Below are 6,023 nucleotides of genomic sequence, written 5' to 3' on the forward strand. Positions count from 1 at the left end.
TTGACAAGTGAATGGAAGCAACCAATGAATGGTTTGTATATGAAGCTCTCTGGACTACTTGCATCTCCTCCTCTGCAACTCTTTCACCCTTGACCACATCTGAGCAGCATGTTCTGCCTGGGATACCAGCTTTAAGGAGTGAGAGTCCCTGAAAACAAGGCCCTAAGAGAACAAGGGAACTGCGACTCTGTCATCAAGTATGTGAAAGGCTGCAGGTTCCTCATCCTCATGGAGGGGCAGGTGGGTGGGACACCAGGGCTAAGTTTCCTCTGGGCACACCAGGGCTAAGTTGTGATCAAATCCAGCTAGGCCACTAGCTGTGTGATCAGGGCAAGGGGCTTAATTTGCAAGTTTCTGTATCCATCAGAAAGGACTAGCTTTCCAGGGTGTTGGGAGAATGAAATGAGATGAAATGTGAAAGCTCACAGCCAAGTGCATGGTGCATACTAGGTACTCATTCATTCCAAGTTGGTTTAGAAAATTGCCCTGTAGGGCTTCCCTGGTGGTTCAGTGGTAAATAATCTGCCTGTTAATGCAGGAGACGTGGGGTCGATCCATGGTTCAGAAAGATCTCACATGCTGCAGAGCAACTAGTCCCTGAGCCACAACTATTGAGCCTGTCCTCTAGGGCCCAGGAACCGTAACTACTGAGCCCATGTGCTGCAAGTACTGAAGCCCACGCGCCCAAGAGCCCATGCTCCCCAACAACAGAAGCCCCTGCAATGAGAAGCCTGAGTGCTGCAATGAAGAGTAGCTTGTGGTCTCGGCAAGAGAAAAGCCTGCAAAGCAATGAAGACACAGCACAGCCAAAAGAAAGAAAATCATCCTGTAAATACCTTTAGTTAGCACTGAAATCAATGAATGGAATATGCAAGAAAAGAAAGATTTCAGCTAGAACTTTCCAACAGGCAAGGCTGTTGATGGAAGGAGCTCCATGGAGGAAAGTGAGTTCCCTGTCAATAGAGATATGAACATAAAGACTAGAATATTATGGGAGGGGGGGCAGGTTCAGGCATCACAACACAGGTTGGACTAAGTGACCCGTAGGCTCCCATCCAAACTTGAGGAGTTTGGATTCTGTGACTGATAACTGGAAAGTCCAATGTAGCAGATATCTGTTGGGTGCCACCAAAACATCTGTTTTCCTCTTCTCCTTTCCCAAAAGATCTCCAGCCTCCTCACTAAGCCCATCAGTTTATCTTATTCCCCAGCCACAGAAAAGAAACTGGTTCAGAAACAGGCATTTCAGGCCAAGAAGATACAAGGAGGTGTTTGCTTAAGGCTCTGGAAAAGAACGGTCCCCTCTTATTTATAGGAGCTACCAAACAAAGCTGGGGCGGGGGGTGGGAGACAGAGAGACAAGGCTTAGGATAGGGTTGTCTGATAAAATATAAGACACCCTGAGGAATTTGAATTTCAGATAAACAACAAATAATTTTTAGTATAAATAGGTCCCAAATGTTGCATGAGACATATTTATACTAAAAAAAAAATTCATTGTTAATCTGAAATTCAAATTTCAGTAGACAGCCTGTAGTTCTTTCTTGCTAATTCAGACAACCCAATGATTCCATGGAAGGCAGAGAAGAGAGACAGAAAGAAACTGGATTCTTAGTGCCATATTTGAACCACTGGATGAAGCTTTGTCTGAACCTCACACTTCTAAAATTTCCAGGTACAAAAATCAATATGTTCTTTCTGTTGTTTAACTAGATTTGCATCTAGTTGTTGGTTCCTCAGAACCTTCCTTAACCTCATAGATTGATCAGAAGCTGAAAACTTTGATCTTATTGGCAAGCAGATCTCCTTAGGAGAAGGCTTGCTTTGCACCCTTTGGTTAGTCTGGTTAACCCTAGTCAGGAACCTCTGTGTGGTTCCATCCCTTCTTATGATGTTAATTTTATGTCTCAGCTTGACCAGGCCACGGGGGTGCCAGATATTTGGTTAAACATTATTCTGTTGAGGGTATTTCCAGATGCGATTACCATTTGAATGAGTACAACTTGTAAAGCCCTCCTCAACGTGTGTGGACCTCATCCAATCCCTGGGAGACCTGAATAGAACAAAAAGGCAGACTAAGGGAGAATTTGCTCTCTCTGCCTGTATTTAAGTAGGACTATACAATGGAATGTTACTTAGCCATAAAAAGGAATGTATTTGAGTCCGTTCTATTAAGATGGATGAACCTAGAGCATGTTATACAGAGTGAAGTAAGTCAAAAAGAGAAAAACAAATACCATATATTAATGCATACATATGCAATCTAGAAAAATGGTACTGATGAACCTACCTGCAGGGCAGCAATGGAGATGCAGACACAGAGAACAAACTTGTAGACACAGTGAGGGAAGGAGAGGCTGGGACAAATGGAGAGAGTAGCATGGAAACAGAAGGGGCCGACAGAGGATGAGATGGTTGGCTGGCATCACCGACTCTATGGACATGAGTCTGAGTAAGCTCCAGGAGTCAGTGATGGACAGGGAAACCTGGCGGGCTGCAGTCCATGGGGTTGCAAAGACGGAGCGGCTGAACTGAATGTAGAATAGACAGCCAGTGGGAATTGGCTGTATGACTCAGGCAACTCAAACTGGTGCTCTTTCATACAGATGGCTAACAAACACATGAAAAGATGCTCAACATCACTCATTATCAGAGAAATGCAACTCAAAACCACAATGAGGTACCATCTCACGCTGATCAGAATGGCTGCTATCAAAAAGTCTGCTGCTGCTACTGCTGCTAAGTCGCTTCAGTCGTGTCCAACTCTGTGCGACCCCATAGACGGCAGCCCACCAGGCTCCCCCATCCCTGGGATTCTCCAGGCAAGAACACTGGAGTGGGTTGCCATTTCCTTCTCCAATACATGAAGGTGAAAAGTGAAAGTGAAGTCGCTCAGTCGTGTCCGACTCTTCGCGACCCCATGGACTGCAGCCTACCAGGCTCCTCCATCCATGGGATTTTCCAGGCAAGAGTACTGGAGTGGGGTGCCACTGCCTTCTCCGATCAAAAAGTCTACAAACAATAAATGCTGGAGAGGGTGTGGAGGAAAGGGAACCCTCTCCACTTTTACACTGTTGGTGCAAATGAAAACTACTACAGCCACTATGGAGAACAGTGTGGAGATTCCTTAAAAAACTGGAAACAGAACTGCCATATGACACAGCAATCCCACTGGTGGGCATATACACTGAGGAAACCAGAATTGAAAGAGACACCAATGTTCATCACAGCACTGTTTACAATAGTCAGGACATGGAAGCAACCTAGATGTTCATCAGCAGATGAATAGATAAGAAAGCTGTGGTACATATACACAATGGAATATTGCTCAGCTATTAAAAAGAACACATTTAAATAAGTTCTAATGAGGTGGATGAAACTGGAGCCTATTATACAGAGTGAAGTAAGCCAGAAAGAAAAGTACCAGTATAGTATATTAACACATACATATGGAATTTAGAAAGATGGTAATGATGACCCTATATGTGAGACAGCGAAAGAAACACAGATATAAAGAACAGACTTTTGGACTCCGTGGGAGAAGGCAAGGGTGGGATAATTTGAGAGAACAGCATTGAAACATGTATATTACCATATGTGAAATAGATCACCAGTCCAAGTTTGATGCATGAACCAGGACACTCAAAGCCAGTGCGCTGGACAACCCAGAGGGATGGGATGGGGAGGGAGGTGGAAGGGGGGTTCGGGATGGGGGACACATGTACACCCATGGCTGATTCATGTCAATGTGTGGCAAAAACCACCACAATATTGTAAAGTAATTAGCCTCCAATTAAAATAAATAAGTTCATTTAAAAAAACAAAACTGGTGCTCTGTGATAACCTAGAGGGGCGAGATGGGGTGAGAGGTAGGAGGAAGGTTCAAGTGGTGGGGTACATAGGCTCAATCATATAGATGTATGGCAGGAACCAACATAATATCGTAAAGCAATTATCTTCTTAAAAATTTATTTTTAATCCTCTTAAAAATGTATTTTTAATTGGAGGATAATTGCTTTACAATATTGTGATTGGTTTCTACTATATATATATATTTTTTTTTTTTTTTTTTAAGTGTGACATTGATCTTCTCCTGCCTTTGAACTCAAACTCATGCTTATACCACTGGCTCTCTCTCAGTTCTCAAACCTTTTAGACTGGAATTATACCATGGGATTTCCAGGGTCTCCAGCTTGCTGACTGCAGATCATGGGATTTCTCAGCTTCCATACCGCATGAACCAATTCCTTATTATACATATGTATAGTTGTATATGTATATCAGTGTGTATATATCTATGTAAGCTATATGTTTATGAAGTGAGTGAAGTGAAAGTGAAAGTTGCTCAGTTGTGTCTGACTCTTTGTGACCCCCATGGACTATACAGTCCATGGAATTCTCCAGTCCAAAATACTGGAGTGGGTAGCTGTTCCCTTCTCTAGGGGATCTTCCCAACCCAGGGATCCAACCCAGGTCTCCCACACTGCAGGCAAATTCTTTACCAGCTAAGCCACCAGGGAAGCCCAAGAATACTGGAGTGGGTAGCCTATCCCTTTTCCAGCGGATCTTCCCAACTCAGAATCAAACCGGGGTCTCCTTCACTGCAGGCAGATCCTTTACCAGCTAGCTACCAGGCATACACATAGATGTTCTGTATCTACATGTAACGACATAGTGCTAAGTTGCTTCAGTCGTGTCCGACTCTTTATGATCCCATGGACTATAACTCGCCAGGCTCCTCTGTCCACGGGATTCCCCAGGCAAGAATACTGGAGTGGGTTGCCATTTCCTTCTCCAGGGGATGTTCCCAACCCAGGAACCTGCGTCTCCTACATTGGCAGGCAGGTTCTTTACCACTAGCGCCACCTGGGAAGCCCAGGTATATTACATAGTCAAAGTATACGTTATATATATCTACATGAATATGTTGTATAAACATATGTATGTAGGGACTTCCCTGGGGCTACAGTGGCTAAGACTCTAAGCTCCCAATGCAGGAGGCCCCAGGTTTGATCCCTGGTTAGGGAACTAGATCCTGGATGCTTCAAATATAAGATTCCATATGCCACACCAAAGATTAGAGATCCCAGGTGCTGCAACTAAGACCCATAACAGCCAAAGAAATAAGAAACAAGAAGACCATTTGCATATAGATATCTATAACATGTATATTCTATTAGCTCTGTTTAACTGGAGAATTCAGATTAATCCACTTCTCTATTCAGACCAACATCCCTGCAGACCCTCGCTAGGTTAACTCTGTCTTTATTTTTAGGACAGACCTTTACGAGAAGCACAGTTCTGTCTTCAGCGTCCTCTCCTCCCTCCCGAGCGGTCTGAGTGGATGCCAGCTCCCTCCGAGAAGTTGCGAAGCTGTTACAAGCCGGTGGGTGCTGCAGCCTCGGCCCTGCACACAGACTGCCCAGTGTCTGCCTGGCTCCAGGGCAGGAGAGAGCTGCCTTGGGACCGACAGAAAACTGACCAGCTTGTTTATCTTTGGGACCAGAAGAAACCAGCTCCTTTTCATTCTCAATGGCCAGGCTTGGAAATCCAGCTTGCCAGAAGCCGTCCTTTGGGGAGACTCTGGCCAGGGCATTAAAGAGGCAGGACTTTGCTGGAAATTGTGCTCGCTGGCCAAGGCCAGGTGGAAAGATCAATCTGGGTTTTATGAATTAGTCCCTTCATTTTTCTGGGTCTGCTTTTCCTCATCTGGAAAACAGATTGGACCATGAGGCTGCACACTGGGTACCAGTCAGGGCCCAGGGGGATAACAGGGGATCCCAGTGACCAAGCCCTGGGCTTGAGGCAGGGGTTGGGGCCAGGGCAGGAGGTATAAGCCAGGGGTGAGGCAGACCCAACTACAAGAGCAATGGCTGCAACCTTCAAATCATCTCAACTCATGGGAACAAGCTAGGCTCAACCACACTGCTTTCAATAGCCCCTGTGACCCACCCCCCTTTATGTCTGACCTTACTTTGCCTGACTCCTAACCCTCAACTCCATTTACACCCCACAGAGGTTGC

The sequence above is a fragment of the Bos grunniens genome, chromosome 10 (assembly GCF_055505025.1).
Source record: "Bos grunniens cultivar Pamir isolate PY7600 chromosome 10, Bosgru_T2T1.0, whole genome shotgun sequence".
Taxonomy (NCBI): Eukaryota; Metazoa; Chordata; class Mammalia; order Artiodactyla; family Bovidae; genus Bos; species Bos grunniens.